The sequence below is a fragment of the Carcharhinus amblyrhynchos genome, chromosome 18 (assembly GCF_965287045.1).
Source record: "Carcharhinus amblyrhynchos chromosome 18, sCarAmb.v2.hapA, whole genome shotgun sequence".
Lineage (NCBI taxonomy): Eukaryota > Metazoa > Chordata > Chondrichthyes > Carcharhiniformes > Carcharhinidae > Carcharhinus > Carcharhinus amblyrhynchos.
In genome coordinates, this window is record NC_137341.1 from 19658581 (window position 1) to 19685784 (window position 27204).

The 27204-nt window shown below is 40.9% G+C and overlaps 1 protein-coding gene and 1 pseudogene across 5 annotated transcripts in view; both read right to left on the bottom strand.

Annotated features, from left to right (window-relative positions):
* Nucleotides 1–27204, bottom strand: part of mad1l1 (mitotic arrest deficient 1 like 1) — a 924959-nt gene that overhangs the window by 452349 nt on the left and 445406 nt on the right. The gene's annotated exons all lie outside the window — the stretch shown is intronic.
* LOC145355218 (U1 spliceosomal RNA) lies at nt 18834–18988 on the bottom strand (annotated as a pseudogene).

Consider the following 27204-nt stretch of genomic DNA (forward strand, 5'->3'; position numbering starts at 1 on the left):
CGGCCTCACCAGTACCCTGTACAGTTGCAGCAAGACCTCCCTACTTTTATATTCTATCCCCCTCGCTAGAAAGGCCAACATTCCATTCATGTACAAGGACACACAGTTCATTCTGTACTGCAATATTCTGCAATCTCTCTCAATTTAAAAAATAATCAGCTTTTCTATTCTTCCTGCCAAAATGGACGATTATACAATTTTGCCAGATTTTTTCCCACTCACTAACTTATCTACATATCCTTTTGCAGACTCACTGTTTCATTCTCACCGCTTCTTGCCCTATGTTTGCACTGTCAACAAATTTGACTACAGTACAGTTGATTCCTTATCCAAATTGTTAATATAGATTGTAAATGATGGACACCCCTGGTCCCTGTGGCATTTCACTAGTTACAGTTTGCCATGTTGAAAATGACCCATTTATCCTGACTCTATTTCCTGCAAATAAATCAAGGGCGATTCAATGTGGCTCGAAGTAATAAGAAATTAATTGCAAACGATAAAGGGTCAGACAGAATCAGCTATGCAACTAAACAACTCTCCTCCCTGAATTTAACTGCAGGCCCTCCCCAAACTAGTACATGAGCCCTTGCTCCCGATTGGCTCAGCTTCCTGCCTCGGTAGCCAATATGCTCTGGTTCAATCATGTGGCCCTCAGGGAATTCTCCCTTAAAGGGGCCACACTACCACATTAGCCAATGCTCTATTCAAGCTGTTATATCACACCCAACACCATGAGCTCTTAGCTTGTGTAGTAACAATTTCTGACACCTTATCGAATACCTTTTGGAAATCCAAATGCACTATGTCCTTTATCCATTCTGTCTGTTATGCCCTCAAAGAACTCCAATAAATTTGTCAAACACAATTTCTCTTTCGCCATATTGACTCTACCTAATTTTGTTATGATAGTCAAATGTCCTGTTACTACTACTTTAATAATGGATTCTAGTATTTTCACAATGACATGTGTCAGGCTAATTGGTGCACAGAATCCTGCTTTCTTTTCCTTTCATTTCTTGAACATTTGGAGTTTGCCAATCAGCTGGACTTTCCAGAATCGAGGGAATTTTGGAAGATTAATGTGTTGTGAAGCCATGATTTATATTTAAAAAAACACTTATGAGTTTACTGGTTGGAAACACCTGTGCTTTTTTTTAAAAAAAACAGACTTAAAGTCACATTTCAGTGACTTGGGATCACAGTCATAGATGACTGCAAGTTTGTATCATAAGAACATAAGAAATAGGAGCAGGAGTAGGCCATCTAGCCCCTCGAGCCTGCCCCGCCATTCAATAAGATCATGGCTGATCTGTCGTGGCTCAGTTCCACATTCCCACCCTCTCCCCATAACCCTTAATACCCTTGCCTATCAAAAACCTATCAACCCGCGTCTTAAAAATATTGAGCGAGGCAGCCTCCACCACTTCAACGGGCAGAGAATTCCAGAGATTCACCACCCTTTGTGTGAAGAAGTTCCTCCTCAACTCCGTTCTAAACCGCCCCCCCTTTATCCTGAGGCTGTGCCCTCTAGTCCTACTGTCCTTTCTGAGCGGGAAGAGTCTCTCCACCTCTATCCTATCCATCCCATTCATCATCTTATACGTCTCAATGAGATCTCCCCTCATTCTTCTGAACTCTAACGAGTACAAGCCTAGTTTATTCAGCCTCTCCTCATAGCTCAACCCCCTCAACTCTGGAATCAGCCTAGTAAAGCTCTTCTGCACTCCCTCCAAGGCCAAAATACCCTTGCGTAAGTGCGGCGACCAAAACTGCACACAGTACTCCAGCTGCGTCCTCACCAGTGCCCTGCAGCTGCAGCAAGACCTCCCTACTTTTACATTCAATCCCCCTCGCTATGAAGGCCAGCATCCCATTCGCCTTCCTGACCACCTGCTGCACCTGCAGGCTGGGTTTTTACGACTCATGCACAAGGACCCCGAGGTCCCTCTGCACTGTCGCCTGCTGCAGTTTTTCGCCACATAAGTGATAGTCCTTCCTACCATTATTCCTACCAAAGTGGACAACCTCACATTTGCCAACATTAAATTCCATTTGCCAGTTCCTGGCCCATTCGCCCAGCCTATCTAGATCCTTCTGCAGACTCTCCGCACCCTCCGCACAATTTGCCGTTCCACCAATCTTGGTGTCATCAGCAAATTTCGACACCATACACTCGGTTCCCTCCTCCAGATCATCTATATAAATGGTAAATAGCTGAGGCCCCAGCGCCGACCCCTGGGGCACTCCACTAGTCACCAACCGCCAATCCGAATAGCACCCATTGACCCCCACTCTCTGCCTCCTATTTGACAGCCAATCCTCTATCCACACTAATACCCTACCCCCAACTCCATGCCCCCTGACCTTCTGCAATAACCTCTTGTGAGGCACCTTGTCAAACGCCTTCTGAAAATCAAGAAAGACCACATCCACCGGCTCGCCTCTATCCACCGCCCTAGACACGTCCTCATAGAACTCCAATAAATTCGTCAGACACGACTTCCCCTTAACGAAACCATGCTGCATCTGCTCCACCAAACAATTCTCCTCAAGATGCCTATCACTGTCTATACTACTAAACTACTAAAAATGGAGGCAACATGATTGCAAAGCTGTACCAGGAACAATTGAAAGACATAAATGGGGACCACTTCAGTCCATGAGCAAAGCATCCAGACCTGAATAGTCAACTAGTTGGAGACAAACCATGACATCTGACCAATAGGACTCTGAATGAGAGAGAATCCCCAGACATCACCAAACCAAAATAACTGGAATGCACTAGCCATGATCAAATTTGGGTCACTGGATAGTTGGAGAGAAAACGTTAGTAACAAATTTTCCCTTTGTGTGTTTATGCACCAGCTTTCTCAAGAAATGCTGAAGCAAACAAACCATGAGTGAATTCATTTCCCCTCTCGCTCCTTCTGCCACTATCCGACTTGCAAGTTCAACCCTGTCTGCTGATATTGACTGTCCAGGTATCATGGATAGATTTGAAAAAGAACGAAACCCAGAAGTCTGTTTCCAGAAGAACAGATGAATCGTGTGTCCCAAAGTGTAAACTGCTTTGACACCAAGAGTAGCAGGGCTACTGGATGAAAGCAACTGGATCACCGAATCCAGCCTGAAACCAGCCATATATCCTTTTATTTTACTGGACTCTAACTTACTTTATGTATCCTCCCCATGCCAAAATCTATTTGTGGGCAGTAGATCCAAGTGTGCTTGTGTGTGTGTGTGTGTGAGAGAGAGAGAATCAGAGTGTATTTATTATTTTTATTCAGACCGGGTTAAATACAATAAAAACTATCCTCTTTTCTGTTTAAAAATGCAAGAAAACCTCCCTGATGGTCTATTTTATAGTTGAACACTTACCAAGCTGGAAAGTATAACAGGATTTCGAAAAACCTGCTGCGTTCAAATAAGAAAGAAAATAGGGGAGCCACTTCAACTCTCCTCACCTGCTTATAACAAATGCATCCACTATCTCTATCACCACTTCTTTTAAGACCCTTGGAAGCAAGCCAGCAGGTGCAGGGAAATTAGTCTCATTAGTTTTTCCAGTACTTTTCTGTAGTTACTGTGGTTGTTTTAAATTCTTCCCACCCCTTTTGTCTCATGATTTTCTACTATTGTTGGGGTGCTTTTAATGCTTTTTACTACGATGACAGAGACAATACTTCAAAGTTTCTGTCTTCATAGTAAAAAGTCTCTACCACTTCATTGTTTCTCATTATTAAATCCTGGTCAAATGCCTACTTTCCTTGTTTTTCTTTTTATAAAGTTGGTGAATCTTTTACTCTCAGTTTTTATATTTCTTGCTAGTTTTCTCTCATATTCTAATTGCTCTGTCTGAATTTTATAGAAGTCACCACTTGCTGATTTGCAAACACGTGCCAATCTTCTGATCTATCACTGGCATTGGTGAGGCCGCAGCTGGAGTACTGTGTGCAGTTTTGGGCGCCGTACTTACGCAAGGATATTTTGGCCTTGGAGGGAGTGCAGAGGAGGTTTACTAGGCTGATGCCGGAGTTGAGGGGGTTGAGCTATGAGGAGAGGCTGAATAAATTAGGCTTGTACTCGTTAGAGTTTAGAAGAATGAGGGGAGATCTCATTGAGACGTATAAGGTGATGAATGGGATGGATAGGATAGAGGTGGAGAGACTCTTCCCGCTCGGAAAGGATAGTAGGACTAGGGGGCACAGGCTCAAGATAAAGGGGGAGCGGTTTAGAACGGAGTTGAGGAGGAACTTCTTCACTCAAAGGGTGGTGAATCTCTGGAATTCTCTGCCTGTTGAAGTGGTGGAGGCTACCTCGCTAAATATTTTTAAGACGCGGGTTGACGGGTTTTTGATAAGAGAGGGGATTAAGGGTTATGGGGAGAGGACGGGAATGTGGAACTGAGCCACGACAGATCAGCCATGATCTTATTGAATGGCAGGGCAGGCTCGAAGGGCTAGTTGGCCTACTCCTGCTCCTATTTCTTATGTTCTTATGTTCTAATCTTCAAAGCACTGTAAGCCTTTTCTTTCAATTTGGTATGATCTTCAACTTGCTTAGTTAACCATGGATAGTACATCTTTCCCATATATTTCACTGAGGAAAAAAGGCTCTAGGTTGAGAGTATTGAATTATTTTCCAAAATATCTGCTACTATTTCTCTACCTTTAACCTATTCTCCAGTACACTTCTACCTTCAACTCTACCTTCATATCCTTGTAATTGCTCTTATTTAAGTTTAAGACACTAGATTTCGATCCACCTATCTTACAATCAAAGTTAAGACTTAAAGTGCTTTACAGCCAATGAAATACTTTTGAGGTGGAGTTGCTGTTGTAACATACAAAGTGCTATGAAATTAATGGAGTGGGGAAAGGGGTAAGCTAGATAAAGGTGTAAAACATATGGGATAAATGGGTAATGTTTTGACTGAATTTAGATCATATGTAAGTCAGAACCGGGAAAAGAAGGAAGTCTTAGTAAGTACAAAAATACAGCCTCATTCATTTACACATCTTATATACATTTATACATATTAGGAGCAAGAGAGTAGTCAGGGAAAGAGTAGGCCCACTCAAGGAAAAATGAGGAATGTTATGTGTAGAGCCAGAGGAAATGGGTGATATCTTTAATGAGTACTTTGCATCGGTATTCACCAAAAAGAGGGACTTGAGAAATGTTGAGATTAGGAAAGGGTGTGTGAACACTTTCAGATTGATCAATATAATGAAGGAGGAAGTGTTGGATGTCTAAAAATGCATTAAGACAGACAAGTCCTTAGGGTCGGATGAGATCTGTCCCAGGATACTGTAGGAGGCAAGGGAGGAATTAGCTAGGGCCTTAACAGATATCTTTGCACCCTCTTTGGCCACAAGCAAGGTTCCAGGGGGACGAGAGAATAGCCAATTAGTGGATTTATGCACATTTGCAAGTGAATATACTTGTTAGTGATAGGCAGCATAGTTTTGTGAGGGGAAGGTCATGTCTCACATCTTCTTAAGTTTTTTGAGAAGGTGACAGGAATGATTGAAGAGTGAAAGGCAGTAGATGTTGTCTACATGGAATTCAGTAAGGCATTTGACAAGGTCCCTCATGGCAGGCTGGTACAAAAGTTAAAAGTCTGATGGGATTTATGGTGTTCTGGCTAGATGGATACAGAACTGGCTTGGTCATAGAAAACAGAGTAGCAGTGGAAGGGTGCTTCTCAGAGTAGAGATCAGTAACTAGTGATGTTCCACAGGGACATCTGCTGGGACCTTTGTTGTTTGTAATATAGATAGAGATATATATGAGAAAAATGAAGATGGTCTGATTAGTAATTTTACAGATGACACAAAAGCTAGCAGAATTGCAAATGGTGATGACAATTGTCAAAGGATGTAGATAGATTGCAAATTTGGGCAGAGAAATGGCAAATGGAGTTTAATCTGGACAAATGTGAGGTGATGTATTTTGGAAGATCAAAATCAAGTGCAAATTACATAATAAATGGCATAACCCTTAGGTGCATTGACATAGAGAGATCTGAATGTACAGGTCCATGGATCCCTGAAAGTGACAACACAAGGGAATAAGGCGGTCAAGAGGGCATAAAGCATGCTTGCCTTTATTGGTTGGGGCATCAAGTATAAAAGTTGGCAAGTTATGTTACACCAGCATTTAGTTAGTCTGCATTTGGAATATTGCATGCAATTCTGGTCACCACACTATCAGAAGAACACAAGTACTTTGGAGAGGGCACAAAAGAAGTTTACTAGGATGTTGCCTGGTCTGAAGGTTTAGGTATGAGGAGAGGTTGGATAAACACTGATTTTTTCCACTGGAAAGATGGAGGCTGAAGGGTGACCTGATAGAAATTATGAGAGGCGTAGATAGGGTGGATAGTCAAAGGCTTTTCCCCAGGGCGGAGGTGTTGACTATAAGAGGGCACAGGTTTAAGGTGACTGGTGGTAACTTTAGGGGAGATGTGAGAGGAAAGTTTTTCTACACAGAGGGTGATGAGTGCCTGGAACACACTGCCAACGGAGGTGGTGGAAGCAGGCACATTAGCAACATTCAAGGTACATGTTGGTATATATATGAAAGGGAGGTGAACTGAGGGATAGAAACTGCATATCGGCACAGGCATGGTAGGCCGAAGGGTCTGTTCCTGTGCTGTATTGTTCTTTGTTATTCTAAACAGGGAGAGCAATACACTCATGGAAGTGGAATCACAGCAATCACTGTCAGGCAATCCCTTCAATAAAATCAAAAGAAAAGCCACTTTAGCACATTTTGTTTCTTCCCAGAGAAGGATAGGAAGCGACTCGGCAGCGCTACTCACCCTATCCAGCAGAGATATTAAAGAGAGAGCAGTATTAATGTGAAGGTATTAACAAAAGATACATTGATGTTAGTATCAAGAATAGGTTCTGTGAGCTTATGTTAATAGAGAATGTAAATGAAAGTATTACTTGATTACAAAAGTCAAAACACTGATGTGTAAATGATAATGGTGTTATAGAAAAGCCTACATTTAATATACAATCATATTGATTAGATTGCTGTGAGCATGACAGTGCTGTGGCGGTTTGATGATGTAATGTGCTACTTCATTAAAAAAACAGCAATCATCTTGGAATCCAAACTTGTATGTATACTCGTGTATGTATACTTCAATCCCTCCACCAAACAATAATTATAACAATAACTTGCATCTACATTGCACCTTTTATATTATAAGCAGCCCAAGGCACTTCACAGAGGAGAACTGAATTAGAGCTGCAATAGTAAATCTAGGGGTCAACATTTTAAGAAGGCTTTTGAAAACAACAGGAGAAGACAATGGTTCAGGTAGGGCATTTTCAGGTTCACGACTTAATGTTCAGTCACCAATGCAGATGAATTTTGGAAGACAAGCTGACACTAATTTAACGCGTAGGTAATAAACAATTTAACGGAAACTGATGAGGGTAAATAGAGTTCCATATAGTAGTCTGGTAGCATAGAGGATGGAACAAAAGGTACTCTAATAGGACAACTACAATTATAGATGCCTTCTTGATGAAACATTGCAAAATATACAGGATGCATCAACATAAGCCCAACAGCCACAAGTCATCCATTCTTCTGAAGTTGGAAAAGTAACAATTTTCTCAAATTGTCAGATGTGACAAGACGATGTGTCACATGGCCCAGCAATACAAAGGAGTTCACCATCTGTGAATCTTATTTCATGAAATGCCACCTTTCGGGTTGCCATGGAAATAGCTGGGTTTCCTTAGCCAAAGTCTACAATACACAGCCAGAATTGGCAAGAATATAAAATAAGTGGCACTGGTATCTTTACTTGCTAGCTTACAGGGCTTCAAATCATTCTACTTGCTACCTTTTATCTTTCAGTGCTATAGGATTGGGACAATTCGCCCCATAACCATAGTCAATACTGTTCTGCAAAATAGATCAAACTGAAACCAAAATCTTAGTGCACAGGATCTATGAATATTCTCTTATAGGAGACAAATAGCTCGACTTCCACACATTGGGTCGCATAGGAACTAGGTGGGAGGAGAGGGGAGGAGAAGAAAAGGCATCTGATGAGGCAGACAGATCAGAATCAGGCAGGAATGCTGAATTTAAACTTGCAGTGCTTCAGCTGGGAGCCCAGTCTTCTGCTGCCAGTAATGATCAGTTGCTTTCATTTTCTCTCTATGTCTGCTGCACAAAATTATAAACCAGGCTGTGCAGAATCATTTTGGAGCACAAGAGGCCTCATCAGTGCTGTAACATGCTCCTGCTCAGAGTTGAAAGTCTTCATTTTTATTGAAAAGAGCCATCAGAGGAATAGAATTAATGCATGAAAGTGTTGCTGTAGCGACATTGCCTACGCCACATCTTTTTGCACTCTCGCATTCTACTTGTTATTATTTATTCATTGAAAGTGCCGAAAGTCATGCTGCTCAATCATTCCCCATCTCCCTCAGCACCTGCCCGCTGAAAGAGTAATGTGGACCTGGTGACACAGCCAAGTGCATTGGAGATATTTTTAGCTAGTGGATGAACTGAAACCAAGGCTAATAGGTCACCAAGAATAGGTTACTGACTGAAACAGCGAAAAATGCTTTTTCTCATTGACACTCACAAGCTTTGTTCATTTCTACCTGCTTTTAGTTTATATGCTGTGCGCATCTATGTGCAAGGAAGTTTTCTGCTTAAAATGTCACTAATAAGTGTTCTTTCTACATCAACAAGCAAAATAAAACATGTTAAACTGAATGAATGTAAATGTTGTTTTGGTTACACTAAGTAAATAATTCAATAACATTTAACTACTACTCTACCATTGAGTAGGTTACCCAATTGAAATACCACAATAATTAAAACATTTAACGAGTATTTTTCCATCTAATATAACCAAGTTTGTTTAGGTCGTTTTTCTTTATACCTGTCACTAGAGAAACTCAACTTGGCAAAACTTATTTCTCCAAACAAAGAATGAGTAACTGAAGTAAATCACTTAAGAAAAAAATGTTCTTTTATTCAAACCATTGTCCACATTTTGTAAGCATATTACTTTGGCAGAAACAGACTTGGTACCAAGGGGTCAACATGTTGATTGAAGCACAGAACAAAACACACAAAGAGTTCAACACCAACAATACCAGCACTGATTTCTAGCTGTTATTTCTATAGCCATGGTGGAATTCTCCCCCAAAATTTCTAAGTACTGAGTTCGTGCAAATAACTGGAGTAAATCCCGCTGCTTTTGTCAGCAGGATTTTCGAAATGAATTTCCCACACACTGCGCATCACAGAGAGCCCTAGCGTGAAGCACGCCAAAAAGATAAGGCAGAGCTTATGCCTGCTGGAGAGGCCAGTAGTATAACGATGAGTGGGCCATTCCACATGCGCCAATCTGTCAGAGCAGAGATCAGTGCATGCACAGTAGTCTCGCACTGCCAGGCTCCCAATTGCTGGCCAGCCCCGCCAGTCCGCATTGCTGGCTGTGCAACTCCCCCACTCCCCCCCTTCAATCACGGGCCTCCTGGATGTCTCTGGCCAGCCCTGACACTAGCTACCTGCCTCACTTGCTTTGATCCACCCCTGCCGCTCCAATCTCCCAATTGTAGATACAGCTGTGATGCTGTTAAGGAGGAAGTCCCAGGATTTTGATCGAGCGATGATGAAGGAATTATATGTTTCCAGGTTGGAGTGGTTGTGGCTTGGAGAGGAACTTAAAGTTGCTCCTGTTCAATCAGCCTTGCTCTCCATTATTCATCCAATTGGGTCATGGGTTTGAAAGTGCTGTCAAAGAAACTTAGGTGAGTTTTTGCAGTACACCTTGTGGAAAGTACACACTGCAATCAGTGTGCAGCGGTGGTGGAGGGAGTGAATGCTTAAGGTGGTGGATGGAATGCCAATCAAGTGAATTGCTTTGTCTTGGATGGCAAAGGACTTCTTGAGCATTGGTGGAGCTATATTCATCCAGGCCAGTGAAGAGTGCCTCGTCATACTCTTGACTTGTGCCTTGTAGATGGCGGAACATTTGTGGGGAGGCGAGTTACATACCACAAAATTTCTCTTCTTCATGTACAGTCCCTCAAGATTGGGGATAACTTGCTTTAACTCCAGTTCAATGGGTTCTGAGACAACTTCTAAGTCTAATGAGCGATCTGCAAACTGCTACATGCGGGGCAGGTGGTGCTGAAGAGTCAAGCAGATTTGGTGTTTTGTGCTCTGATCTGTGTGTGCTTCCTATGAAGTCTCTCAATGTATGGAACGAACATTCCCCATTTTGGTCAGTCACACGCCGAGACTCCCATGATTTAGCAGGAAAGTTTGATCTCCTTCAGAGATGCTTTGAAGATATCCCCAAGGCTTTTCAGTTATCCTTTGGGAATCTCCTATTGCAACTGAGTTTATGGTAGAGCAGCTACTTTGAAAGTCTGATATCAGTCATATGAATGACATGGTCTCACACAGTAAGCTCCTTTTAATTATTAGTACCTCAATGTTGGTTTGGGAGAAGGCACTACTGTGGACCACTAGATTTGGAGGAACTTGCAAAGGCACTGTTGATGATACCTTTCCAGTGCTTTTCAGAATGCCCAATTTTTAACCAGTTCTTATATTTATATGCTAATCCAGTTAAGTTCCCAATCAATGGTAAGCTGGGGATGGCATTGGTACTGAGGGTGGTTAGACCCTATTTTGCTGGAAATGGTCTTTGCTTGTGTCATGATTGAGACGTGATGGAAAATATATATTTTCACCAATTGGGTTATTCTATAAAGCAATCTTTTTTCTAAAAGTTTTGTTAAAAATGGAGATCTTCTGAGCTAACAAGTGATTCAGCCAATCACTTGATGCCTTGCAGCAGTTTCAAGGTAACAATGGCCATAGGATGAGGAGTCTAGTCCAGCTAACTCAAAACAAAGGAAAACCTTCACAAGACATAATCTCCCATAATGATGCAAATGGCTGAGATATTAGTAATCCTAATGCAATGGTTTCGACAAAGAGAGCGGCAGTGAAGTTAACCCAACACTCATGACTCAAGTTAAACACCTAGATTCCAGCCTTGGTTTTATATATATCCTGGGGGCGATCTTACCATTGTCAGTCAATGGGTGGAATGAGCTGGTAAAATTGCATGAGAGCTGGGAAATCAGGTTTACACATGACTTCATCTTTCTCACAATTTTACTGGCACTGGATATTCGGTACGATCAGCCTCGCGCTCATTTCCAGCATGAGACTGAATAATTTATTTAAATCATATTCAACTTTTTCATTGATTTAATGAGGTGTTATATCCTGGCTCATTTGACTCAATGCTCATGCCAGGAGAAATTCTCTCCAGTGAGGATCACAGCTGACCAGTCGTGGCCTCACTGATAGAACCGGAGACCACTGAGGCCCACTGGGGAGGTTGGGGCAAGAAGAGTGCCCCTCGGGGCAGTGTCAGTCTGCACCACCCATTAGGCAATGCCAAGGGAGCAAGGCCAGAGCCTATTTGTGTTCCGGGGGGGGGGGGGGTGGAGAGAGAGTTTGGTGATGGCCTGCTGCCACTCTGCATTAGGGATCGGTGGGGGGGATGGAGGGAGGTCAATCAGGGACGGCCACGGGGGCGGTGGGTGGGGGTTTTGGCCAGGCGATCAAGTGGCGGGTCGTGGGGTTAGTGTGGTCCAGGAGGATGGTAGGGTCTACAATAGGCTGCGGGCCCCAGCAGTAACTGGGGAGAGGGTGGAGGTGCTTTATTTGAGGGAGGCTGAGAGCATTTGTGTGACAGCTTTCCACTTCTAGAGACCTGCACATGTGCAACTGCTATCTCTACTGCTCTCAGCCAGTGTTCTCACCTACGGATTCACAAAAATAAACCAACCCTTTTATTTTCATCTTACTCTGAATTTGCTGTGCAAAGTCATTAATAGAGGATTGAAACATTTCCAAAATTTAAGGGCTGGGGAATATACACCATCTTTTATAAAGGGGAGATCAGAATTTTAATAATACCTGTCTGTTTATGGGCAGATAAAGTGTGGGGAAATCAGGGCAGTTAAATTGACCCCTTCCTGTCTATGACAACCTGTATTTTTACAGCATAAATGATAATTCTCACGTGCATGGAAGGTTTGACAGTTTCATTGCAAGTGGTATTCAAAACTTAGTTATCAGTGAACACTTCTGCCCTAATGACGGAAGGAAGGTCATTGCTGGAAGTGACTTCACTTTTGCTGGGGCTCCTTGATGTTACACTTGGTCAAATGCTGTTTTGTCAAGGGCAGTCATTCTATCCTCACCTTAAGAATCAATCTCTTTTGCTCATACTTCAGGCTATAATGAAGTCTGCAGTCGAGTGATCCTAGCAATTGAGCATTGATAGCCAATTATTGGTGAATATGAGTCATTTGATAACACGGTTGGAGACATTTTCAATCACTACATTGAAGATTAAGGGTAAATTGCAGGGATGATAAATGGTTGAATGATTTTTTTTCTATTTTTCTTCATAGACAAGGCACACCAGGGCAATTTTTTATTTTGTCAGGTGGATGCCAGTGTTGTACCTTTTGCACTTGCCAATTTCCACCATCATAGAGACTAGTGTTGTTGATGGAGCCTCACGAATCACATTAGTTATTTAATTGTTCACTGCCACATGACAGGACTGCTTTCACCTCATCCACAAGTTGTGGTTTTGTTGTTTAGCATGCATATAGTTCCATGCTGTAGCTTGACCAGATTGCCACAGGACTATGCAGTGGTCATTACAACCACTACTGTTATGATTAGATGTTTCTCTGCCAGATAGGTTGATGGAAATGAGGATTCCTCCCTTGTGACCTTTCTCTCATCATCGGTTGACTTGGCCCAATGTGGTAGGTAAGGTATATACTTCAGGACTTGGCCAGCTCAGTCAGCGGCAGTGTCATTCTTGTTGTTAGACACTGAAGCCATCCAGAGTACATCTGTGCCCATGCTATCCTCAGGGGTTCTTCCAAGCAGTGTTTAGTATGAAGGAGTGCTGATTCATCAGCAGTTGAGAGCAGCTGGTGATAGCGAGCATAGGGTTCCTTGCCCATATTTGACCTGATGCCATGAGACCTTGCGGTGTCTAGAATCAATGTTCAATGACTTCCTGGGCCAAACCCTCCCACCTGTATACAACTATACTGCTAATGATGGCTCTGTCCTACCAATGAAAAAGCACTTATTCAGGGATGATAGGGGAGGAATCTGGGACATTGTGTATGTCAAGCCTGTTGGCCAAATGCCCCGTTTCTGTGCTGTAGAATTCAATTCAAGTTGTCAGGCTTGACTAGGTGGTTGGACCGTTTTCCCAAATTTGGTCCAAACCCCCTGATGTTAATGAGGAGGATGCTGCAGAGCTGACTGTGCTGGGTGTGCCTTTGTCAAATCCAGTGCTTTGATGCTAGGTGGCCCAGCCAGTTTTATTCCTTAGACTTTTTTCTAGTGGTTTGATGCAAGTAAATTGCTTGCCAGACTATTCTGAAATCACACATAGAGTAAGGATGGCACACTTCCTTCCCTAAAGGGTAATAGTGAGCCAGAAAGGTTTTTTTTAAAATAACGATCTGATAATTTCTTAACACTTTTTTCTGAATTCTAGAAATTTTTAGTTGACTGAATCCAAGATTCCCAAGCTACCATGGTGGGATTTGAACGTGTCCCTGGATCATTAGTCCAGGTCTCGAGATTATTACTCCAATAGCACAACCACTGTGCTACTAAAACTAATACCTACCATACCGATCATTTTAATTGCACGACCCAGCCACCTTTTCAAATACGCTTTCTAAATGTTTTTCCATTGTAATTTTTCTAATAGACAAAATAAGGATTTAAACAAACTTGAAATTTACAAAATTACATATATCAAAATATCATGATTAAATTTACTGCGAATTTTAAGGATGTGACAGGCCTGCCACCATTTCAAGTTCAACTGTGTGTTGATTGGCATCAAGCGGAACTTCTGTATGCCCTTGGAAAGTCCCTCCTTGGAAAGCTGTCAACTAATCAGATTTGCCAACATCTCCCCAGCCCCTCCAGGTACAGTGTTGCAGAGGCTGGAAGAGGTACTGCAATGACATGCCTGAGCCTTAGTCCAAGGGCCAAGCCTAAGTTAAGTGGCCACTTAAGGGCCTCAACAGGATCACAGGTAGGCTTCCAGTCTAGGACCCTTAGCCCTACACTGAAATTGCGTCTGGATTGGGATCCTGGCGGGAATCCTGTCCATGCAATTTTACACTACCCCCTACCAATCCCCATCCCCCAACCCAAACCTGCCTTTTGGGGGGGGGGGGGGGGGGGGGGGGGGGAATGTATAATTCTGACCTTAGCCACAGAATTAGGTTGGTGAATTTTAATACATTCAAACCTTTTATTGGAATGTTTTAGTCTTGGCTAAACCCTGGGCACAGAATTGACATTTCTGACTTGAGGTTTCAGAGCTGATTTATGAGCACTGGTGATGTGCTGTTATGAATTTCTACTTAATAACTTTAGAAAGAAGTTTTGGATTTAGGAATTAAAGTTTTATCTGTGGAAAATGGGGGTATCTGGTTGAGAAACTGATGATAATCCTGAAGTAAATGTAATTCAAGTAAGCTTGAACTTTACTATACTTAAAAGGTTGGGGCCATGTTGATTTAAGAGGTTAACATCTAGAAAGTTAAGATTATAACAACAGCAAGTGGGCTTATTTAATGAACAAACTGAAAAAAGGACTTTTGTAGTTATTTCCAGTGAAAAGATAAGTCCAGGAGACCACTTGGCCCATTGAGCCTGCACCTGCAACAATCCCACCTCGGCCCTATCCCTGTAACCCTACATATTTAGCCTGCTAATCCTGCCAAAACTGAGGGGCAATTTAGCATGGCCAATGAATCTAACCAGCACATATTTGAAATATGGGAGGAAACCAGAGCACCAAGAGGAGACCCACACAGACTGGGGGAGTACATGCAAACACCACACAGTCATTCGGAAACGGAATTGAACATGGGCCACTGGCACTGAGGCAATAGTATTAACTGTGCCAGCTTACCACCCATAAAAAAAATTCAACTTATAAATTCAAACACAAAGCAGTTTCCCTGAATTAAGGAAAGCTTCTGAATTAAAAATTTGAATTTATCCCTGGGAACAGGCACACGTGTCACATTGCTATGGAGGGGGTGGAGCTATTTTGATTATCTTGGTGAATTCAGTTAGAATATAGCCATCAGGTTGAGAGAAGCTGCTAAGAGACTGTGTCAACTTTGAGGCCTTATGTAGTTTGTAGCTCCTTGGAAGTCGCGAGATAAAGCCAGACCTCCACCTTAAGTAGAGTAAATGTTCAATATATTGCACATGACCTAGCCTGAGTGGGAGCTGGTATTCATTACAAGAATTCAACAAAGATTGAAACAGGAAAAATGACTGGAAGATTTGTTTAGCTGGAAGCAAAGTAATAAATCTACAGTAATCCTCAATGAAAGATAGTTCACCTTGCTGCAGTTGGAGTTCTGCAAGTGATCAACTTGGTTGCAGTTTGAAACTATAGCATCAAACTACTGGAAACCAAGGGTGTTTTCTGATGTTTACAGCCACCGCATAGGAAGGCCAGTATTGGAGTTGTCAGGTTAGTAAAGAAATTGGATGGTCACTTAGCCAAAAATGAATGGGAGGACCCCCATGAAATCCAGTCTTTTGGCAAATAGCTGCAGCACTGAAGATAAATCAGAGTGAATTCAGGTGAGTGGTGTCATACCTTTTGAGATGGTCCCAGGAAAAGTGAATGAACCTTAAAGATTTTCTATGATAAGTGAAATCTTGCAGCAAAATAGAAAGTAGAACTAAGTTGATAGCAAAATCTCTATAAGCCACAGAATAAGTTAGTACTTACTTTGTTTAATTCTTTTGCTATACAGTAAAGTATGTTTTTATTTACAATATAAAATCTTGCAGTGTAGTCCTGTTGGCTAATTGCCAGTTGCTCAGACATTTTCTTTAAACACGAATGGTCCCTCACTGATTCTAATACCTCAGAGCACAGCAGCATAATTCACTCAGTGGTATCAATAGAATCTTCTTCTTTAGCTTCAAAAAGTTTCTACACTGCCATTTTTCAAAATTATTTTAAGAAAAGCCAGAGGACAAATTTGGCAGCTTCATTCAAATAAAGTTGATTTTAAGTCTATTTTGTTGAGGTGAACTTCAGAAAATACTGAGTGATATATTTGGAAAGTCAATGAACAGCCAAATTGTGTAAGTATCGGGTAATGTGCTTATTTTTCTACACAGTTATATAACTTAACTAAACGCTCTTATAATCCTTATTCCCTTAATTCTTCAAATAAAAAATTATTGATTTCTGCATTCAACAGTTATTGTTCAACGTAATGGCCTTGCAATAAAATAATTCCACCTTTGTTTTAGATTTGCAAGGTATTCAGTTATTAGACATTTTTTGTATGGGGAACTTTGAATAACTTTCATACAGTCCAAATAAGCTACATTGGATGGGTGTTACACTGACTATGAAAGCAGACATTATCTGGCTCAGTATATCTGAAATCCTAGAGTCAGGATTGACTTTTACAGTCCTCAAACTATGGCAAGTTGGTTCTCAATGTTGCTGTTGACAGATAAAATCATACTTCATCTAACAGCAGCATGGAAATCACAGGTCCACAAACCTCTAGGCCAGAAAATGTCAGACAGGAGAAAAACTAGGGCAGCCAGAGCAGCTGAAATTGCTGTGATCAGTAGTGCCAGTGCTGAAGCTGGCAGCATAGCAAAGTGCTTCAAGGCCTGGAGGGACCAGAGCCTGGCATCACAGGAAACTGCGTAAGGCTCCTCACAGGTTTGCAATGACACTTCAAACTGCCCCTTAAAATTGAAATAGTTCTTCCCTGAAGGGACATTTAATAGTTGCAGAGTTATGCCTCTGTTCTAATTGAGGTACTGTCTTCCCACTGGTTCTCAGGTCATGTCTGATTTTGCAGCTTTTTGGATGGTTATTGATTAACTTGTGAATATGGTACAAATGGTTTAAATATGATTGTAGGCACTTAAGGTTTCAGAATATTTTTATATTGCAATGCTCTCATCACCACCGTGTGAAAGAACAAGCTCCTGTTAGAATTTCAATGAATGAACCTTTTGCACTGAATAAAATAGTGTCACAATCAGAAAATTGCATGGCAAAACACCACAGCCAGATTAATAAACCTGGATAGGATTCAAAACATGAAATTAAAAATTGACATGTCATAGCTTGCAGACAAATTCACTAAAAATCACATCCTCTCCATCTGACACCATTATACACATCTCCCACCAAACATACACATACATATCCACACCCACCAATATACACACAAGTATCCATATACCCTCAAGTGCACACACTCTCCTCTGCCAGTCTGCCTGTTGCACCCCAGACTTACCTTCATCTGGACTCCAGGCCCAACAGTGGCCACCATTTAATTGGCTGGCTGTTCTCAGAGGCAGGACTTTCTCCCAGGTGGGAATGGAAAGCTGCCTCATTGTAATTAATGGCCCTGTTAGCTATTAGATGGATGCTGCGTGAGGCAGCCAAATGGAGGTGTGTTCATTCTCAACTTTTATGCCAACATAAAATTTAGTCTGAGGAAGTAGGATATAATATAAAAAATGGGAGCACAGAACAGTGGCAGTATAAAAAGTGAGAACACAGAATAGCAACAATATAAAGACTGGAGCAACAACATTTGAAAAAAATGAAAGTTTGACGTCACATTGAAAGGAAGTAATTAGCTCATGGTTAATTGGCTTTTTCTTTTTTTGTTTCCTCTTTAGTACATTTATTCAAGTTAGAAACTGAGCAATTAAAAACTTCAACAACCAGCATTAGCATATGAGTAAATGGCTCAATAAGAGTGTATACACGGAGCAGGTTAGAGTTTATTAATTAAAATGAATATTTTAAACACTGTACTCACTAGATTTTTGAACAGAGGGAATAGAAGGTTGATTTTATATCATGGATGGGCATCCGAAATGTGTTATTGGTAATTCCTGCACCACATGGGAACTTCAGAACACTTCATGTCTCTGGGGGACTGTACATGTATGAAGTATCCAATATTGCTTCAGCTTGAGCTCAGGATTCCCAAGCTTGAGGCGCAGCCACAGTCACTGTACAGCATCGGGTAAAATGAGAGTTTTCCGGATCATACATTCTAGAAAGTGACAACCTTTTAGGCAGTGGCAATTAGGTGCAGTAGATGCGTAACAGTTTGCAGAAGAATTAACCTTGCATTCTAGGATGAGCCATGAATTATGCGTAGTTTTAGCAGACCAGCACAGGAATTGATAGTGTCTTACATAGTCCAGTCAGATCCAGCACTGGACAACTAAGCCAGTTATCTGCAATATCTTTCCATCTCTTTGTCCCTTGGCCCGAAACAGGGATAAGCGTCATAAAGAGGCCTTGGTTAGAGCAATGGTTTTATTGGGGACATCAAAGCTCAAGGCAGTACTACAGGAGTTGTGTGTCAAACAATTAGACCGTTACCAATTCATCTGCCCTTGCTGCAAAAGAATAACATACTATCAGCTAAAATGTCACAATTTGCACTTGGAATTTTTTTCTCGGTTTCATACTTTGCATAACATCCAACAACAGGATTGCTGAGGATTATTATATTTTACACATTGCTGGCCATCTCTTCTTCCTGAGTAAAAGCTGTGGAACTAGTACTCTGAATTGCACTGATTTTCACAAAGTTGCAGCATAATTTGCAAGAGGTACTGCTCTAACACGACCCAAGGGGGGGAAGCATGGACATATAGGAATGAAAAAGGAATTACAACTTCTACAAATTTTGCAGTCGAGTATCCCACATTTGGGGACATCGCAGGCGTCAGCACACCCAAAGTGCAATGGGCTAGCCTCATCCTGGGCGAATCACCTGCTTGATCATAGTTTCACCCAATGCATGGCCTTCATTCACATGCACAAAACCATGCAGCATAATACCCATAGCTGCAACTCCCAACTGCCCTTTTAAAATTCATGAAGCAAATACAAATCATCCTGGTAAAACAGCCAATAGAGAGCACACATTATTGCTTAAAAAGATATTATGTGAAATACTGAATGAATGCAACTTCTTAAGTGGGTCCAGGAATGCATCCAAATCAAGTATTAAAACTTAAAATACATGGAGAGAAAATATTCTTCTTGCCTCTTGCAGCAATTTACCATCATTCTTGCATTTCAATTTTCCAGCATTCACACACTCTACCCACATTCATATTTTGCCATTATACAAAAATGATGACAGCTGATTAATAGTGGCAAATTACTGACTGCAGGTTTCAATAGTGAGTGTCCATTGTGTTGCCCAAAGGTGGCTCAATAGTTCAAACATTTGTGTAGTCAATATTTGAATAATTCCTACAACTAGTGTTCTTCTTCTACTCCTCAAATTATCTGACCAGACACAGGTCTGACTTGCAGCACAGTGATCTCTGCCATGGGCCGAGCAAGGATGCCACTGGCACCTCTCTGATACAGAGAGGCCGCCTGGCCAACTGAGCCGATCGGCCTTCCTCATGCATATTGTAACCTGGGGTTATGGACGGTGATGGTAGAGGTGCTAATTTTGTACCATCACATGACTGATCAGGAATCTCTTCCTCTCTTGCTGTCTTCCATTGGAATATGTTGAAAAGATTTACAAATTGATGGTCAACCTGTTTGGTCAGGAACACACCGTTCTTGACCATCAAGTCCTGGATTGGGACATTTTTTTAAAAATTCCTTCATGGGATGTGGGTGCCGCTGGAATCAACCACACTGTTGTGGGTCTGGAGTTACATGTAACCCAGACCAGGTAAGGACATCAGATTTCCTTCTAGAAAAATTCCATCATATATCATAGTGGGATTCAAATCCAGGCTCCCAGAGCATTAACCTGGATTACTAGTCTAGTGACATAACCACAACGCCATAGTTTCCAGCTCAGAGACAGGGACACCACTCACTGCATCATAAGGCTTCCCTCAGCTGGTTTAATGGTTTTTTTTTATTTGTATTATCAAGTATAAGGTGTTAAGTATTTTGTGTGTATATAAAGGAGGACTACTGTCCCTTTAAGGGGCTGTCAATTTGTTTATTAGTTAATTAATTGATTGGATTTTTATTCAAAATGGAAGAAGAAAGACTGCTGGTTCATTGGGTGTTGATTAGGGAGGAGGCAGATATTTGTAACATCGCATTGGTAAAATGATTAGCATCTGGTTTCATACTTCACGCTCTGGCTTCAGACTGATTCAGTAAGAAGTCTCACAACATCAAGTTAAAGTCCAACTGGTATATTTGATAGCAAAAGCCACTAGCTTTCAGAACGCTTGCCTCTTTCCCAACGGATGAAGTCTGTCAGAATTCTGACTATAATAGCCGTGACTGATTACCTGGTCACCAACATTAATCATTACAATTTCAAAGTGATTACCATAGTTTGCAGTGTACAAGGCAATCCAGTAGACAAGACATCCTATTTTAACAGTGTCAAAAATCATGCTTTTGCACATACTTGACGCATAAGCTGACCTCAATTTTCAGATATGAAATGCTACACTTGCATTAGTAGTCAATTGTTCACCCCAGAAAATACTTAGCTTATACTGTAAATTAGTGCTTAATTATACAGGCTGTGTTTGTTGCAAAGATGCACAGGAGTATAAGACACATCTACACACAGCAAACCGTGCAAGCCATGGTGAGTGATGGCGAGAACTAGGTCCTCCATCAAAAATAATGAGGTGCAAAGCTGCTTTCAAGCTAAAAGATTTTCCAACTCTTCAAATAACTGTACTGCAACAAAAGAATTCAGTGTTTGTAAAAAAACTGGAATGGAAGAAGAAAGAATCCCCCTGACCAAAAGAACCATCAAAATTGGGGCAGTCACTGGCCCTATCTTGAAAAGCATGCAGCAGAATGAGTACTCGAAAATTGTTGGAATGCTTATCACCAGAACGCATTCTGCGTATATGCCCCAAAGTGGGCCAAATCAAACACCAAATCTCGCAAAGATTTCAGATCAATTGCTAGTTAATGTAACCGATTAATAGAACAAAACTATCTGCGGTTGTGGTAGAAGGCTAAGGTTGATCAGACACCACAGAGATTTCAATGCCAGAAAGAACAGTTTCCAGCTATTCATCATTAGACAGCGGCAAAAATATGAGTAGCCATTAAGGTAGATCAACAAAATGGATCCATGAATTTTGATATATCCAGAGCTGAACTGTGGAGTGGAAAGGTTCAAAAACATTTCTGGTGAAAACAATAGGACATGTGAAGATGAGATTCAAGATAGTACACCCCTGCATGGTTGATGGAATGAATCTAAAACCTATGACAATTTTCAAACATAAAATTGTGCCAAACATTAAATTCTCTGCAGGAGTTTTTGGGTATGTGCACGACAATGGTTGGAAGTCCTGGATCATGAATTTGTAGAATAGGTGTCCCAGCGGTCCATATAAAAAAATGCAGATTATTGATGTGGGTCATGTTCAGATCCCAAGAAGGGCCTGCTAATAAGTAATGCCAGTTATACAAGGATCCTAATATCTGTTGCTCAACTTTAGGATGTGTGCCTCAACAAGCCATTCAAGGATCATGTTTGCACCAATGGGATAGCTGGATGGGTGGCAGAGAAAAAAACCTTCTCCAACAGAGCAAACATGCCCACAACATTTGATATTGTTTGTAGTTTAATCAAATTGTGGGATGCTATTAGTGCACCAAGTGTTACCAGATTGTCCAATTCAATGGACGGAGTGGAAGATGATTTATTGTGGAGAGTTGATTCTGAAACAAAGAGTGCCAAATCTGATCCAGAGTAATGATGATAATGCCATAGCCAAAGCACCTCAAAATGAATCTGATGAGCTCTTTGCTGCATGTGTCATAGTTTAAAAATGTTTTGATTGTGGTTAAAGGTATCTTTGTATAATTCATTTGTCCATTAAATCATGCCACATTAATTTAATATGAATATTATTTTTTCATATTTCAAAATGGCAACTGCCCATAATCACATTTTATACTCAGCATACACGTCAATCCCTGTTTTGAGAAGCAGTTGAAACTTCAACAGTCGATTTATGTGCCATGACCCATGGTATTTATGGATACAACTAAAGGTCACTTCTGTGATGCGTTACAAACTGTCAGACTCAGCCAGCTGTGTAACAAAGTTGAACAAAATAAAATATCACCAACGTGGTAGCAGCTTTAAAAGAAATCAGTTCCTCATTTCCAGACATAATCCTAAAACAACAGATAGCAATAGAAGCCAAGCATAAAATATACCAGGAAAGTAAATAAAGAGCACAGAAAAGTGAAAAAAAAGCAACCTGAAAAAGAAACACTGCATATAAAAATACCAGCTGCCATTGAAGAAATTATTTTTTGCATGTCCAAACACATGCTAGTAATAGATATTTATTGCTATTCACCAATATATTTCTGAGCTTCATACAATTTCTTTTGAGTGAGACACTTCACATTATAAACACTTTGGCACTGTGAATATTTACAACAGACTGTTCTTGTCCCATTCTGTTTGTAAGAACTATATCCTTGATTAAGAACATAAGAAATAGGAGGAAGAGTAGGCCACCTAGCCCCTCAAGCCTGCCCCGCCATTCAATAAGATCATGGCTGATCTTGTAGTGGTTCAGTTCCACTTACCCGCCTGCTCCCCATAACCCTAAATTCCCTCTTTGATCAGAAATCTATCTGTGACTTAAACATATTCAACAAAGTAGCCTCCACCGCTTCAATGGGCAGAGAATTCCAGAGATTCACTACCCTCTGAGAGAAGAAGTTCCTCCTCAACTCTGACCCCATACTATAATACTTATAAGTATTATATTAATTGGGGGTGGGGTTTGTGACTGAAAATAATTCATAAGAAGTAACTTTATTGACTACTACTTCTTCTGCAGTGAGGTTTTAGGGACTGAGCAGCACTTTGCAAAGGGCAACATTTTAAAATGAACATTGCAATAGAGGAATTTCCTGAGAACATGATTACGCGCCTCAGCAAACACTTCTGCTCTAAAATTGGATCTTCCATATGCAGACTTTTAAGACAGAAAGTGAATTTTTATTAACATGAAGGATGTTATTGCTGCAGAATGAAATATTTTCCATTTCAGGTCTCCACTATAAAAAATAAACATTTCCAGGGTCAGCAACTCGCTGTTAGATAGTATTAAACTTATTCTCTGTTGGTCTGTAACCAGCCTGCCAGCATCAGCCATTCTTTCGCTACAGTGAGTGATGGAGTCAAATTAGAGGCAATATCTATGCTTATTTTAAAATTGGGGGGGTAAGAGAACAAACAGAAAAATAATATTGCATAGAACACTCTCCAGTTCTACTAAAGGAGTTATTAAAATAAATAGCATTGCTTCTCATGTCTACCGAGTCTCCCACAAATCCCAAAACAGTAGTACATAAAATGACAAGTTCACTATAATTTTGCTCATTATTCCCAAAATTGTCCAGCTGGCTTTATGCAGTTGTCTTCCCTATTGCTTCTAGAATTGGACACTTAAAGAAGAACAAAACACAGCCTTAGATTTCTCCTAACAAAACTACAAAACAATAAATAGGCTCTCTTCAGTAAAATGGCCTGGATACCTAGTGGATTAAATTGATAGATAGCGTAGACCATAAGGTAAAAAATTCAACAAAAGAAAGAATTTGATGGTGTGTCAGACACTTAACCTAAGAAACCAGGACTCAAAAGTCTAGGACTTTTATTGCTCTAAGCAGAAATAAACAGCCATTACACGTTCAATGGTTGCACTCTTTGCTCAAGGGCATTCCAATGCAAACTGAAATTAAAGAAGAAATTTAAGATGCATCAAAGGATAGTAACTGTCCTCTGCATTTCTGAAAATGCAATACCGTACTCTGAAACTACATTTTATGTGATTGTAAGCAATTATGTCTGTCAGTGATTTTTTTTAATGAACAGAGCTCAGCTGCTAAATACAGCTAGGAAGTGTGTTCACCCACTGGGGGAGAGAAAAAAAATCACACCTCCAAATTCTAGTTTTATCAGTTCAGAAAGAAAGATAAAGCAACAGATGGGAGCAAATATTACATAGTGAGTAAATTAAGGAAATACTAGAGATACACTAAGCAGGTCAAGCAGCAATTGTGGAGAACAAATTGAAGTTAACATTCCAGATCAATGTCCTTTCATCAGAGTTGGGAAAAGTTAGAGAAAAATAAATTTTAACCAAGCAAAGGTTAGGAGGATGGACAAATAACTGAAGAGAAGGTCTGCGATAACACTAACAGAAATTGAGTAATAAGGCTGAGTGATGCTAGCTAACAGGACTATTAATAAATGGGACAAATAAATAAAATATATGTCGAGAGGAATGGCAAAATGATGAACAGCTGCCACACTAAAGCATAAAAGAGAAAAGTAAAAACAAAACCAGCAAAGAACAAGGAAACAACATTGGGGCAGGAGTTATCCTTGGAAACTGCTGAGAATCCAGAAGGCTGTAAAATATTTACTGGAAGATGAGGTGCTACGCCCTGAGATTGCGTTGAATTTCACTAGATCACTGCAAGAGGCCAAGGGCAGAGAGGTCAGTGGGAACCAGGTGGAGAATTAAAACGGGAGGCAACTGCGAGTTGCTGAGTGAAAGATGTTCCCCAAAGCAATCACACAATCTGCACTTGGATCCCCAAAACAGAGAAAATTCCATTGTGTGCAACGAATGCGATGATCTAAATGGTTTCACTTTGAATGTTTAGAAGGTGAGGAGAGAGGCAGGAAAGTGTAGTTGCTGAACCTTCTGCATTTGTATGGAATGATGCCATAGGGAACTGAGGGATGTTGCAGGTGACAAAGGAGTAGACCAGGGTGTTAGAGAAAGAACACTCCTTTCACATCGTCAAAAAGGAAAAGGGAGGGAAAGATATGCTTGGCGGTGGCATCACACTGGAGATAGCATCACCATTTAGGTAGGGAGCTTGATTTCATTTATATTTATGGTAGGCACTGAACTATTCCTCCTTATTCATTTGATCTCAACATACAACTTAACTAGGGATCATATCAGACATGCAATCATGACTGTGAATCCCCAGGTGACAAACACCTGTTAATTGTGAGCCTCGACAAAGTAAAACATGCATGTAATTAACAGCAAAAAGCAGATTCAACAAATATAACAGTAAAGATCCAGGAAAATGTAAACTGCCTATACTAGGGTCCATGCATACCTGCATTCAGGCAATTTAGAATACGATACCATCCCTTCTCTCCCTGAGAAAGCGTGCCAATTTTTTCAGATGCTTCACCAGTCCCAAGTTTGCACTGCCATATGCAACAATTAAAGTTATTTTTCCCAACCCATTCACAAAATAATTAAGATGTACTCCATCCGCCAAGCACAATTAGGATTAGTAAAGTTATTTTGCTCTATCATCAGCAGAGGCCAGAGTCAGTGCCCTTGACATCAAGTATTTGATCAAGTGTAGCATTAAGGAGCCCTAACAAAATAGAGAGTTAATGGAAAACCTTCTGCTGTTTGGAGTCATACCAAGCACAAAGGAAGATGGGTATGATTGTTCATGGCCAACCATCTTACCCTAGGACACCACTGCAGAAGCTCCTTAGGGTACTGTCCAAACAAGACCTAATTATCTTCAACTACTTCATCAATGGCCTCCCTTCTACCATTTGTTAGAACTGGAGATGTTCACTGATGATTGCACATTATTCCAAATCATTCATAACTCCTCAGTTACTAAAACAGTCCCTGCCTGTGTACAGCAAGACCTGGACAACATTTAGAGTAAGGTTGCTGTGATCAGATAAGGTTCACACAACACAAGTGCCAGCATCTCTAGCACAATTCAGAATGGGCAACAAATGCTGGTTTGCTTGGTATGACTCCAAACAGCAGAAGGTTTTCCCCAATTTTGTAAGGGCTCACTGGTCAAATATTTGATGCAGGTTAAGCATGGACGAATATGCTTGATAATATAGGCAGTTTACATTTCACTGGATAGTCACTGTTGAAGTTATTGAATCTGCTTTTTGGTGTCAATTACATGCAACAACATTTGTATATTCATGTATTAATTATTCAAAACAATGTTTGCCTCATCTAGTGTTAACAGACATGGTGTTCTGTTCAGGTCACAATGGTTACCTATCATCAGACATTAACATTGCAGCATGACCTGGACCATGCATCAGTTATATGTAAGAGCACTAGACCTAGATAAATTCTATCAGCAGTGCCTCCACCACCACCTCCAGATTTAATAGGAGCACTGTTGAAGAAATATTAATGTCCTTCTCGATGCCAAGTCACAAAACTTTAGGCAAAACTCTTGAAAACTCAACTTTGATAGATTGGCCACTTTTCCCATGGTTGAAAATCATCTGCCCTTCCCACCGCCCCAGTTCCTGTTCTTGCAACTCTAAAAATGCCAACAAAATACTTTAAAGACATTCTGAAGTTCTTTGAAACATGACAGCATTGTTAAAGACTCAAAGGAACTTGCTACCAATTACTCAGAATGGCAACAACTTTAGATCAAGTTCCAACATCTTAATGCTGAAGCAAAGCAAAGGTAGAGAAGAAGCAGCAAATTCTGCACTTCGGATCCCACCAGTATGTGGGACACCCTGTCCCGTGTGCTTAAAAGATTTATGGGCTCCAGATGCTCGGCTTTCCTCCCACAGTTCAAAGATGTGCAGGTTAGGTGAACTGGACATGCTAAATTGCTCCTTCATGTCCAAAGCTGTGTTGGTTAGGTGGATTAGCCATGGTAAATGCACGGGGTTAAGACCTCCTTCTGCACTGTAGGGATTCTCTAGATCTATGGTCAAAAATCAGCCTGTTCAGCCATGCTTATGGTAGAAACTCAACTCTGTGTAGACATCATCCTCAAATCATTGAATAGCAGGCAACAACGCCCCTGATTCTCACAATTGTGCAAGCAGATATAGGACAGAATGAATGAACCATCAGAAAAATTATTTTCGCAGGATGCTTTCAGAATGACTGACATTTCCAAACCTCTGAAAGTGGCAGAGCCACACTGCATGATGCAGGAAAACGAGATAAAACACTGAAAACCATTTCTTTAGACAAATGAAA